The 13,184-nt window shown below is 41.8% G+C and overlaps 1 protein-coding gene across 3 annotated transcripts in view; it reads right to left on the reverse strand.

Annotated features, from left to right (window-relative positions):
- Positions 1 to 13,184, reverse strand: part of LOC128874031 (plexin-A4) — a 420,285-nt gene that overhangs the window by 337,819 nt on the left and 69,282 nt on the right. The window contains exon 1 of one of the 3 annotated variants that reach the window (XM_054118269.1): positions 7,729 to 8,011. The exons of 1 other annotated variant lie outside the window; for it this stretch is intronic. The gene's annotated coding sequence lies outside the window, so the exon portion shown is untranslated. Of the gene's footprint in view, positions 1 to 7,007; positions 7,644 to 7,728; positions 8,012 to 13,184 lie in introns of those variants that run through there. One more of the 3 variants, XM_054118287.1, reaches the window with a different exon arrangement.

The following is a 13,184-nucleotide window of genomic DNA, read 5'->3' on the forward strand; positions in this document are numbered from 1 at the left end:
AAATAAGAAAATTGCTAACCTGAACTCCCACGCGAAAGTGATCAAGAAAAACAAATGTTGGGAGAGTACTATACGCATCCTAAATTTGTCACTAATTTGTTTAAATACTCTGTGTACAGAGACAGAAATTTTGACAAGCCAAAGATTCCTGAGAGTTCGCTAATAGTTGTCCACGATCCGTCAAGGTAATTACCGTCGAACTTAAGGCTCGATAGACGAAGTTCAAGATGTCTCATTATCCAGCTCGCTGAAAAGATGAATTATTCATAATATTCTAATAGCGGCCGAGCCGAACCACTGAAAAGTGCAGAAACAATCGCGTCTTCGTAATTAATTTCATCCGTAGCCATCGTTGCGAAACGTACCGTGAAGACTTCGAATACATTCTTAATTAATTGAAGTATAATTGAATCTATCATCCTTTGGTCTAATAGCCGACATTAAGCATGTGTCGATTAAAAAACTGGGTAACTGAAATTGGGTCAAAGTTCACCATCCACGTCGAACATGATGACTATAGAGAATAGATGAATTTTCTACCGTGAAATCATTTCAAGAGATTCTATGCACGGACAAAGATAAACCCTTGCGTAACATTGTCGAGAAATATGATTGCAAAAGGAAACAAAATATAATTACCCCTTACTTGCAGACAGCACTCGATAAATAAACTTAATCTTTGTAATATATTTCTACGATGTAATTCGTATATCTCCGCGAAAGACTTCAAGTTCCCTCTAGCCACCGACTGAAAATTAATTATTGCTCCTTTGTGCCTTAAGAGACAAAGATTCTAGCGACCCACTCGCGGAACACTTGTTCCTTTTTTATGCTCCAAACGAGTCGTTGCGAAACAAGGCTACGCTCGTAAAGGAAAGCGAACGTGGCGTTCGGTAATCGCCTGCTCGAGCTTGCTCTAACCCATTAACGGTCAACCAATAACCAAATATTACTTTTCGACATTCCTCCGCGACTTTACCATGTTTTCATATAGTTAGACAGAAACAAACACATGATTTTATTAAAATAGTATTTCTGTTGCTTTTTGTTGCCGCTAATTATTTTAAAGCGAACAAATATACCAGTATTATTTGTATCTTCTTTTATATATATTAGTTTTTTTTTTTTATTTTATATATCCTGTACGTTTCTCTAAACCCTTCTAGTCACACCGGCATAGATATTCGAACATAAACATCTCCTATCTTCACAGTCTACAATCGATCTCTTTGGGAACATTAAAATAAAAAATTCCACTTGCGAAAATCAATAATAAATGTCGTATTTCTGATTGAAAGCTAGTGGAGACTTGGCGTTCGTTGACGACCGTCTATTAATAGAGAGGAGACGTATCTACCAATCGATCGGTATGTCAAAAATATCATCGCGCTACCTGCGCGACATTCTTACTGTTTTGGAATGCTGTTCTCGTCAGGCGGCACATACGCGTTGTATTCTTACGAATGTTAAACACCGCCAGACGACACCGCAGCTCTGAAAACTCGCCTGCGGCTGACAAAGAGACGCTAATAATTTCCCATGAACCCCGGAATACCACACCTCGTGTTTGAGCACACAAAACCTAAGACGACTTCTGTCCGTTTCTATCTTAGGAGTCACACGAGACAAATTTGTAAAAATTGCGTTTATCGCGAAATCGTTTATGTGTTCTCCATTTTGTACGAAGGTATGCGTTTATGGAGATATTTGCATTGTATTATAGGCAGATGGATTTCTTTTATTAATATACGTGCTTAAGTGAAATAGAAGAAAAAGAATAATATAATATTTTTGTATTGTATAATAACAGCAATCGATTACGTTTCATTTAAAAGTTTATCTGAAATGCGTATCCCACATATATAACACATCATCCGTTTACATTCTAAATAAGTTGTATCCAATATTGTTCACATTTATTTTTATCCGTTACTTTAATAAACAATACACAATAGTTACAGGAAGTACAAATTACGAGCCATACAATCATTCGAATTCAATTAAAATCTCGAAAGTAAATGGATTCTTCTGGTGAATCAGTTTTAAAATATATTGAAGTCAATCTACCAAAAACTTCATCCAGGTTATCGACGTGAAAATGCAGTTTAAGAAACACTTGCACATCCCGATAGACCGCCAAAACCAAACGTCACTCCTAAATGTGAGAAACTATCCATGTCCTGCGTCCAAACACCAATTAATTCGATCCAATTAAATAGTCGACGCTCGTCGTTGGGTAATATTGAAATTTGATAAAAGGACTCTACGAAAACGCGACGGGCGGGGAGTGAGGGGGGGTAATTTACAGAAACGTGGCTGCGCTTAAAATAACGACGATCGGTTTGCTCGCTCTCCGTACCAGCGACGTTCCACCTAAAATAGTAGGACAATTAACGCGAAACTATTAAAATCCCCCCACTCCCGGGGCCAGCTATTAAGGACACACTCCATTAAAAATGGATTAACGTTTTGTGTTCGAATCACGGTAAATTATGCGGAATAAAATCGGCTTATCGGAAAACCGATTGCGAAGGGCGTTGGAAAATAAATAAACAACGCTACGTTACCGTCTTCCTCATTAGTCGAGCGCGCGTGAAATCGCGCGCGAGCATCGATCACCGGGATTCGATTCGAAGGACGCGCTCTTTCGCGCGTTTCCGGTATCGATTTCGTCGACGCTAACTGCGCGCAAAGAAGAGAGAGACTTTTTTTCTGCAACGTGAGGTAGACGCGTGATTTATCCGATAAGGAAACGATTGGTTTCCCCTAGACGGTGGGAAACGCGATAATGACAAGTGGCACGACAAAAGTCGAGAGTCGGTAGTCCCGTTGGTACGCTGATGCATAGACGCGTGCACACACGCCGCAGGGGGATTATGCAGAACGCAGGCCACGGAAGAAAACCGACTGAGACCTTGCACGAATGACTAGACACTGAATCATGTGCAGCGATGATCATCCGCGACGGTTGTTTGCGCGGAGGCTCATTCAGCTGCGTGCTCCGCGCATCTCTTCGTCCTGTCGATGCACAGTGGCCGCCATTAGCCGCGAGTCGCGGTAACGAAGCTAGTAGACCAAGGAACGGACGCGTGAAAGACGAGAGCCGTTTCCGGCCTTGAGTTCTTCGACGCCAGATTTTTAAACTACGTAATTGCGGTGATATGGTCTACTTGGATGTGCTTTGTACCAGGAGGCGCGTGGAAGGATGAAGGTAAAGGTATGTAAACGTACGTAAGACGCGCGTAATCGGATGTAAACGAATATAGATGCATGTAAGACACGTGAAAATGTATTTTTGATACGTGTGAATGCGTGTAAACACATGCAAACGCATGTAAACATATGTAAATACATGTAAAAAAACATCCAAATCTAATGTTAGACACGTGTAAACACATGTAAACACATGTAAATACATGTAAATACATGTAGATACATGTAGATACATGTAGATACATGTAAACACATGTAAAGAACATCTAAATCAAATGTTAGACACGTGTAAGCATGTGTAAACACAATAGGAAAATCTAGGTCCCACAAGAATCTACAAAAATGAAACGAAAAAAGAGCACCGTGTATCGAGTACCGCGGAAACACTGGGTACATGAACATCCCCAAGTAAAAGTTTATTCAATTTTAATTTATCAAAGCAAGATTGTCAAAGGTCGACACTGAACGAAACGTCGCATGTCTCGCAGGAGGAGTCACTGCCGTCGACAACTATAAACTAGCACTTCGGTACGCGCAGCACGAGCACGACTCGTGTTTGTTGTATGTAATTGCAGCACAATCTACGCCACGAGTGCGACTCTATGTTGCACACGAGGCTACAGGTTAAGAAGAATGCCACGGCTCCGAGGAAACCCGCCCGTTAGTTCTCTAATTGTCTTCGAGTGCGACGACTATTGCGCGGATAGGCCACCGGTATGATCGAGGCAAACAGAACGATATGTCTCCATTTGCGAACGTTTGCGGCCACGATAACGTCCGTCGACGTATCGCCCGTACATTTCGCATTGTTGGCGATCGCTTACTCGCCACTTGCAATTGAAAATTTATACTCGCATACGTATACGTGGCTGCGCACCGCCGCCGACGGACGCGGTTACTAGGGACACGCGTTATACCGCAATTGTGCCTGGAAATTGATTAGCCCATTCATACTTTCGGCTCGCCCTCCCAGCCATTCATGGTTGCTACGTGCCTCTTCGTTTAGCACAATGTCGACGACTTTTCGTCGCTGGACGCGCGCACACGCGCGTAAGTACACTACCAGCCACAAGTTCTCGAGCAGATTCTACTTTTCTGAACGTCGAGCAAATCAAATTCAGTGTACACCTATCTTGGATGTTGTATCATTGTTTCTTTTGTACTCTTATTTTGCACTAGGCCGCGAAATATGAGTTGAAATTTGAAAATGATTTGGTCAACATACTTTGCGTAAAGCGGAGTGAAGAAACAAAGATAGTGTTCTTTCTAAGATTATGCGATTTCTGTGACTACTGTATATGCACCAGCGATGGGCAAAATCCTAGGCTTCGAATAAATCTGAAGGTTGCCGACATGTTTGTCTCGTTTCCTTCTTTGGAAAATGTTCAAAAGAGGAAATAACATGTTGGCAAACTTCAGATTTATTCGAAGCCTAGGGTTTTGCCCATCACTGATATACGCCTACTTAATCGCTTTCACATTTTAGTTCACATTTCACATTACACATACATGTAATATAAGATTTTATAAGTCACAGATATTGTTACTTAACATTCGACTATCAATCCAACATCTAATTTTGGATACTTCGTCTGTATGCTCCATAACTCTTTAAAAGTATTTTTCCTATTTACAGCACATTTATGAACAGACTCATGGCTCCGTAAAATAAAACTAATTTATCTTTCGGTAATTAAAGTAAAATTCATGTAGCAGAGGGTTAAGAACTTCCAAGTACAAGTGACCCGTACAACCATACCTTTGAAACAAAATTTCAGTAAGATATTCTTGAACAGAATATGCAAAAGATAAGCAAAATAAGTTCTGCCTAGCTTAGCGCAATTCCTTCCACGACACGACCCGATAGCATCTCCCTATGCATTTACAAATTTCGGCGACCATCTCGTCTTGCATTTAACACGCACGTTTAAACAAATGATACACGACCGCGATAAACGTAATTTACAGGATTACGCGGCTGTCGTTAACTCTGGGCTAAGTTCCCTCTCTTTTAATATCGCGAGATCTGTTGGTTTTCAATTTGCGCTCGCATCAAGGTAAGTATGATAGATGCCGCGCGGCCGGCTACGAATATTTATGCTAATTTGTTAAGCTTCTTGATTGACGAGTTCACGCGGGGAACGCACGGCTGAAAACGTCTGAAAGCGTGACAGAGTAGAAACAGCGAGCACATCGATCGTTGTCCGTGGATTATCGTCGTAATTCTCGCATACAAACGACCGCGTCTAGCAGTTTCGCTCGCAATCACGGACTCTCGAATATTTACATTCGGTCACGTGAACTGCGAAACGCGTGTCTTCATTAAGGGGAGAAAACCAAATCAACAGACCAACTATTAAGTGTTTCTCTTAATTTCTTTTTTTTTCTTTTTTTTTTTTAAAGAAAAAAATTACTTAATTTCGTTAAACGTTGAGAATATTTTAGTTACGCATCGAAGTACACTTGGTAAATTTTTCAATTCATTTCGCACAGAAAACTGTGTTATCACTCTTTTCTTATAAACAATATAAAACAAAGAAAAGTCTCAACGTTTAAATCCATTCGCAAAGAACCTTTAACTACAGTGATTCGTTTAATTGTTATCTACTTCAATGATATCTAAATCCACTCTATCATACGTTAAATACATTGTTGACGTGTTTTCTAAGAATACGAATTAAATTAAGGCCAAAAAATTGAAAACTGAATTTATTAGAGGAGTTTAAAGATGCGGTAACAAGTTTGTATAGGTTTCCCCCATTAATCCACGCCAAGAGGAAACGGAGTAATTTTTCAGCTGACGTTGAACCAACAATTTTTTAAATTATTATCGTTGAATTTCAACCGACACGGGGGAATTGTCTATTTAAGGCATTGTCGTTTCTTTTAAATGAAACAATATTTTCCATTTGCTTCGATTTTAGAAAAACGGAGTGATAACGGATTGTATTTGTGAAGAATTACGCCAAGTCGTCCGAGTTTATCTTTCGGAGTGATACGCAGTATACAAAGAAAGTATAAAATACAGAATAATATAAAACAAAGAGCAGTCTCAACCGTTTAAATTCATTCACAAAGAACCTTTAACTACAGTGATTCATTTAATTGTTATCTACTTCAATGATATCTACAATCCACTGATTAAAAATGGTACATCACTGAGTGGGAAAAACAGATTAAAATCACTTCAAATGATGAACATATAAAAGGGAACAAAAATGTAACACATTTAAACACAAGTTTAGGGAATATTTTTCTTGTAAATTCGCGAATATGCTTCTCTACTTGCAAAATCAGCTTTTACTTAATGTTCGTAGCAATACTAATTATTATAACAATAATAATAATAATTAACGATATTGTTATAACATTACTCCAATATTTTCACGTAGAAAATGTGAAAGTAAACAATGATAGGGTTAACCGCTCGCTAAAATCGTTCTCGGTGGTCGTTCTTCCCGAAACAACACGTAAAAACTTCGAAATGAAGTCGACCCGACAAACCGTTACCGCGGACAATGTGATCTCAGACAACGATAGCCGAAACACCTGGAACGAAGGTACGACACGTACGCGTAAACATTCTCGGAATTACCACGTACGCCGATCGAGCAAGCAACTTTAATCACGGGACAAAAATGACCAAGGAAAAGAAACAAAGGAAAGAACGCGTCGTTCGTTTTATTTCTACTTCTCTATAAACTTCGTAATTAAGTATCCTTCAGGGTTTTAATAGCTGCTCCATTTTCCAATAGAAAATAACGACGATAAAACACGTATCGTAAATTACTCACGGGCAACGATCTCGGATGCTCGACGGTCTAATAAGGCCTATCGTAATCCATCACCAAACGAAATTCACGTACACGTACACGTACACAGAAATTTTCACTCCTCCCGCACGGATACGCTCGTGCCACGGAAATGCGAAAAGCGTGTCTTTCAACGATCGTAAATTTCCATTCGCTGCGTGAAATCAAAGGCTTGAGGATTTCAAGGCGTGGTGAACGAGCGAGAAACACACTCGCGCACAATGATAAACGCTCCAGCATTCTTTGCCGTAGCAAGCGGAAGCGCCACTTCGCGCAAGGGTAAAATACGTACCGGAGGTCACGTGAGACTGTTCAAGAACGAGAAGAAAAAAAAACGAAACGGAGCGAACGTCTTTCGCTGACCGAGTCGATCCTCGACTATCGATAACGAGTGACTTTCGAATACTTTTCCCTCGCCGGTCGTAAAATAAGTCACGCGTACGATCGAAAGCGTGTAATTTCGTGTACGACCGTTTTCGAGTCGCTCGCTGGTAAGGTACCGCTTCCACTGCTCGTTTGCGCCGCCCGTCGCCTAACAGACTTTATCGAACACGTCTACGACCGACACGAAAAGGGAGACTCCGAAACGAGAATTCACGTCGAGGTAATACATGATAAATGCTCCAAAAACCACGGAGCTAAATCCTAACTCGCTTTCAGCCCACCCACGAAATTGGAGTAATGTTTTCGTTCATTTCTTTACCTGTCACGCGTTCTTTTTCTGCTCTGCGAGTTTAGGCTCACTCCGTGCTACCTCGACAGCCTTCGCGGCGACACACTTGAACATTATCCTTCTCGCCGCAGCCCAAATTGTATTTTTTCCCGTTGGTTCACTAGCACTAACTTGTCACACCGAATTCTCGACCGCAAAATCGTATCGAACAGCTCTCCACTCACGTGATCACAGAACAGCACACGCGCACGCGTCCTCCCGCTTGGAGAGACGATCATTCGGCGAACTGACCCAGACTGTGATTCAGCGCGCTGGAGAGAGCCGTCCGGTCGTTCCCAAGCGCCGAGAACTCGCGAGCTTGCTCGAAAAGTAACGAGCAAGACCGAACCTGTACGTACAAGCACGAACGAGTCCGAACGAGCATGCGCCAGTCGGGGCGCTTATTCGACACCACGCTGCCGTCATGGTTCGAGGGGGTGTCGCGTGACCGCGAAGTAGCGAAACACTATACCGTCTGGCACGAAGGCTATAGCCGTTATCGTTTTTATCATATTTCTTTTTCTTTCGTTTCTGATCGCGAGATTTACCATAGACCCCGAAGCGGCCGCGAGAGGAACGAGAGGATCGCTCGAGTTCCCTTCACTCTCGATTCATCGTTCGAGCGTTAACTTGTCGCCAGTTTTTTTCGGATAGCAAACCGACCCGATAGATGCAAATATTGCCGTAACCGATCCACCGCCGATTCGCCGTGACGAGTTTCACCGAAAGCGAGAGCGTGTAACCGCAGCTTCTTCCTAATCGGCGCGATGCGCGTTCTCACGTATTTTTCTGTCGTCTCGCGGGAGAAAGCTTCGAGGCCTCGATGGAATGCATACTCGTCGTAGGCAGTACATATAATACGCCCGCGCTCTCTGAACACGAGTCTTGCCTCGAACTGACAAGGATACGGCGTAAATGCCGCCGATAGAACCGCTTCAACTTCTTTTCAGTCGCGACTCTTGATGAGAACTATCAACGATCCCTTGATTTCATCCATTCGATAGAAAACGTTTATCGCAAGTTCAAACAGCGCGTTCAGTGGATTAACGATTTTCGAAAGCGATCTCCTCGCACGAGAATAAATTTAAAAAATCCATGGTTGGTTCGAAGAAAAGGGGGTCGATGTTCCAGAAAACCGATTCAGAATGGAGCACGTTACCCCCGCGATAGGTTCTGATCCAACGCGCACGGTCGAGCACGGTATCCAGTATAAACGAAGTATGGTCGTTCCAAGCCGCGAGGTGCTCTCCTTTGTAGATCGAGGTGTTACGCGATACGGACGTGTAACGCGATACATCCTTCAACACGAAGAACCGTACACAGGGTAGCTGGTACCCCTGGACATCGAGGAACTCTGTCGGGTCGCTCGCGCGTGAAGCTAAGGAATATCGCTTTTCATCGAGCTTTCCTTCCTCCGTTTGTCTCGGTCTTCCCTTCGTCTTTCGCCGAGTCCAGTTTTCGCGACGTATCGCTCCAGATCCGATTCATCGGCTCCCGAGACGAATAATCCCTCGCGATACGTCGCGCGAACAAAATCGCCGCTCTATTTTACGTATCGGTATCATTAATTACGCCCTGAAAATGGACACCGTCGTATTATCTCGGTAATTGACCGACGAAATTAATTGCATTTATTGAGCACGCGAGCCGCGCATTACAAAACACTGAGGCAGCAATTTTGTTTATCTTCGTCGTAATTTATATACCCTCGAATGTAATATTTAAACGTCGGACCCTGGCTTCGAACGAGGCACGGTGGACCCGATCGAAAATTTTAACGACGGCTTTCGAACGATGAAAGATATCACAGTGACAATTTCAGCCGAGAGGTATCGAAAAGTAAGCCATTTTTTTTTATGACGATTAATGTGATGTATTTTGTATTTATTTGGCGTGTCTCTTCCTTCATTTTTTAGTTGAGAATCTAGTACACTGCAGCAACTGTGCTTTTTTTTATACTTCAGCTGGTGATTCTTTTAACTAACCTCATTTTGGATGATTCATAAATGGTGGGTAACTTTTTTAGTCTGACGTTTTTATCTTTCCGGTATGACTTCATCCCTGATGTGAAAACGTGTGGATCAGACGAATAAAAATGAAACAAACTCAAAAGTAAAATTTCTGAATGAAGCAAGGTACCTAGTATAAAGACTTCACGTTACGGTTTGAATAGAAATTTTCGTTTTGAATGATGCAATGGAATACTTCATAATGATTCGATCAAATCGTAAGTATATAATTGGAAATACGTCACGAATTAATTGCTATTAGTTGGTTTGATTATCGATTTCTGCCAGAAAACCCTGTTAATTTATTATATTATTGAATAGAAATTAAGTAAACACGCGAGTTTTGACCGAGTTCAAAGCATCACTAAATTCCACAATCGGGACCACTGTTCATCGACAACGATTCGGATGATAATAGTGAACCGTGTAATTCCGTATCTATTTTTTCCCCGTTTATCGACACATGTTTCCTTTTTAACGTGGACAGCTCCGACGATCGTCTCCGCGTCGCGACGAGCGTATTCCAAGAGTATCATTATCGTAACATCCGTTTCGGTCGTTGCGCCTGATAAGATAGTATAGGCGTATATGCCGCCTACATTCACCGGCTGAATGAAAGCTGGACCAAGTCGTTCTCTTTCTCTTTTGATTTATTTATAGCGCCATGAAACTTTTATCTGACGGTTTATCAGGAAAGCTGTGAAAGTTCAAAGTACGATACTCCTTTGTCAAACGATACGATGGAGAGCATAGGAGAAGAATCTCGTTTACGGAGAATTCTGGGATACCGAATATCGGAGATGAAAGAGCCACTGTGCGTTAAGTGCGATAATATGTTGCTCGAAATAATTATATCGTCCGAGACTCAGCGTTTTACTGAATCCTCGAACCGAGGTTTAATAATATGGAACGATGTGGTTTTCTAAAACGGGCTGTAGGAATTTTAACAGGACACGGATTCGATTTTTGCACAAATTTTTCCAAAGATTTTTAGACAATTGAGAGATGATGTCGTTTGGGTGTCTCTTAAAATTCTTTCTTCTATTTAATTGTCAGCTTTGTAGCCTCAAAGTCTAATGTTATATATTCCTATTTTTAGACAATTAAGAGATGGTGCCATTTAGGTCTCTTCTAAGTAGTTCCTCTTCGTTCATTTAATTATCAACCCTACAGCTCCAAACCTATATTAAATACATAATTTTATGTCTATTTTAGCCACACACGTATCCCCCTAGCGAAATAAAGCGAAATTCGAACAATTTTTCTCGAACGAACCAACGCATAAACGTTTCTCAGAATCGAGCACGTCTGGATTATTCTGCAGTGCCATTAAATTATTAAATGCCCCATTGGGCAATAAAATCACTCGGCTGCCCGCTCCTTTATTCCGAGTAACACATTTTTCAAACGGTGCGTATTGCTTTATCTACATTCTCGATGCGATACCAAGAGTTAAATGGAAAACACAAACCGATACACCCGATCTGCAAACGCGTAGCGTGATTATACACCGCGGAAAATAATGATAGGATCATCTGCGCACGTTTATCGATCAATAAGGAGCCCGACACTCCGAGAGTTTCGACTACAACATGTTATGTAAATTAGACGTTCTGCGAAACTGTGGCAGCATCGACTGGGCGGCTTTTAAAGTGTCGATTCGAATTGTATTTTTGTGCAATTCGTCGCGGTTTATTGCTTGGCGAAATCTCTCCTTTACGTAAACAGCTTGGTAGCGATTCAAAGATCTGCTGTGACTTGGAGTCGGAAAGAAAATTTGATAGTTTCTGGATTGTATCGACTATCTTTATATTATGTTGACTCGATAGGAGCCCTTACACTCCAATATTCTGATTTTTGGCATGAATATGCAGCGTTTATTGCGACAGAATAATGAACTCAGGCACGCACAGTAAACGAAGATTTATGCGGTACCTAAAGGTGTTACACTTAGAAAGATACCTACGCGTAGAACATGAGAGCATGGAATCTAATAAAGAACAGAGATACAACGTGGATCCAAAGATACCTCGAAGTCGGGGCTCGCGATAAACACGATTTCCCTACAGAAGAGCGAGCTGTTTTCAGAAAGTGTCGTAACATCACGTTTAACACGGTGATCGCCACATCACTCATACATGGACGACAGTGCTTTTCGCTGAAAAACTAAAAAAAAAATTAATTCCTAACGTCATCTACCAAAGAAAATAAATTTGAATAAAATTCTTGAATTTCGTCCAAGTTATTAAAATAAATAGCACAATTGTGGGAGTCTAAACGAAAAATAAGCCACGGAGATACAAATCCACGATCCTCGGATCCACAGTCGACCGCTTTACCTACGCGATCAATACCCGTACCCTACCCTACGTTTCGTGTTATCATTTGACTATTTATTGTTGGGTATGAGAGATTACACGATAAATATTTGATTACGCAGTTTCCAATAGGCGGTAAACAAACTTTAATCACGGCAGACATTCTCAAGAGCGTCAGTGCGTGAGTCAACGTGTTAATTGCGCCTAGGCGAATGAATTTAAAGTAGGTATCGCTGGTCTGTGCCGACCGAGGTGCAAAAGCCTCCCCTGTCCGACGGGTGGGGAGGGCTCGAAAAAGGCTCGTTTAAAGTGTCCAAGGAGCTTTATGCGCGTTCCACGTGAGCCTACCTGTACAACGGATCAAAGAGACCTGGTGGAAGAGCGGAGGTTGGCCAGCGAAAGAGAAAGGAGGTGTAAGGGAGACAGAGAGTGAGACGCGTACTACAGGATAGGTAAGAGAGATACGGTCGTTGGCCGGTTCGGGCAAGGCTGCTGGCAAGGAGAACCAGGGCTGTACTCGCAAATAAGACAGACGGGCGCTTCGTCGACACCGCTCGTAATAACGGAGTGGCTCCGATAAAATACGCTGTCCGTACTTTCGTTGTTTTCCAAAGTAGGTGTGCGAACCGGTTCCCAAGCGCGAAAGGGAGGGGGTTTGGTTACCGTTAAAAATCCTTTTACGTGCCAGAAGAAAAAGACGCGACGCAATTATTGTTAAACGCCCAGGACGCACGCGAAAAGCCGACCAGCTGCGCTCTGGATGGGCCGCCATTGCTGCCGTCGATTAAACTATTCGAGAACACAGGGTTCCTTTACGAGATGAGCTGGGTCAAATCTGGGATATGTTTTTATCTGATTAGGGTCTTGGTTCCTTTTAGTTTGTTTACATTCGTAGACGCCGTTTTCTGCACATTAGACGCGATACTGTTATCGAGTCCTCGGAATAATTATGCAGAGCGAAGTGGAAAGTGCATTCATTGGAAGAAGCTGAATTGTGAAATAGAAATTAGAAAGGGATACGTTAAAGGTAATTAGAAAACATAATCTAAGAAATCAGAAATATAACACGAATATATATATGTATATATATATATATATTATATATATATATTATATTATA

Source organism: Hylaeus volcanicus, chromosome 1 (assembly GCF_026283585.1).
Source record: "Hylaeus volcanicus isolate JK05 chromosome 1, UHH_iyHylVolc1.0_haploid, whole genome shotgun sequence".
Classification (NCBI taxonomy): Eukaryota; Metazoa; Arthropoda; class Insecta; order Hymenoptera; family Colletidae; genus Hylaeus; species Hylaeus volcanicus.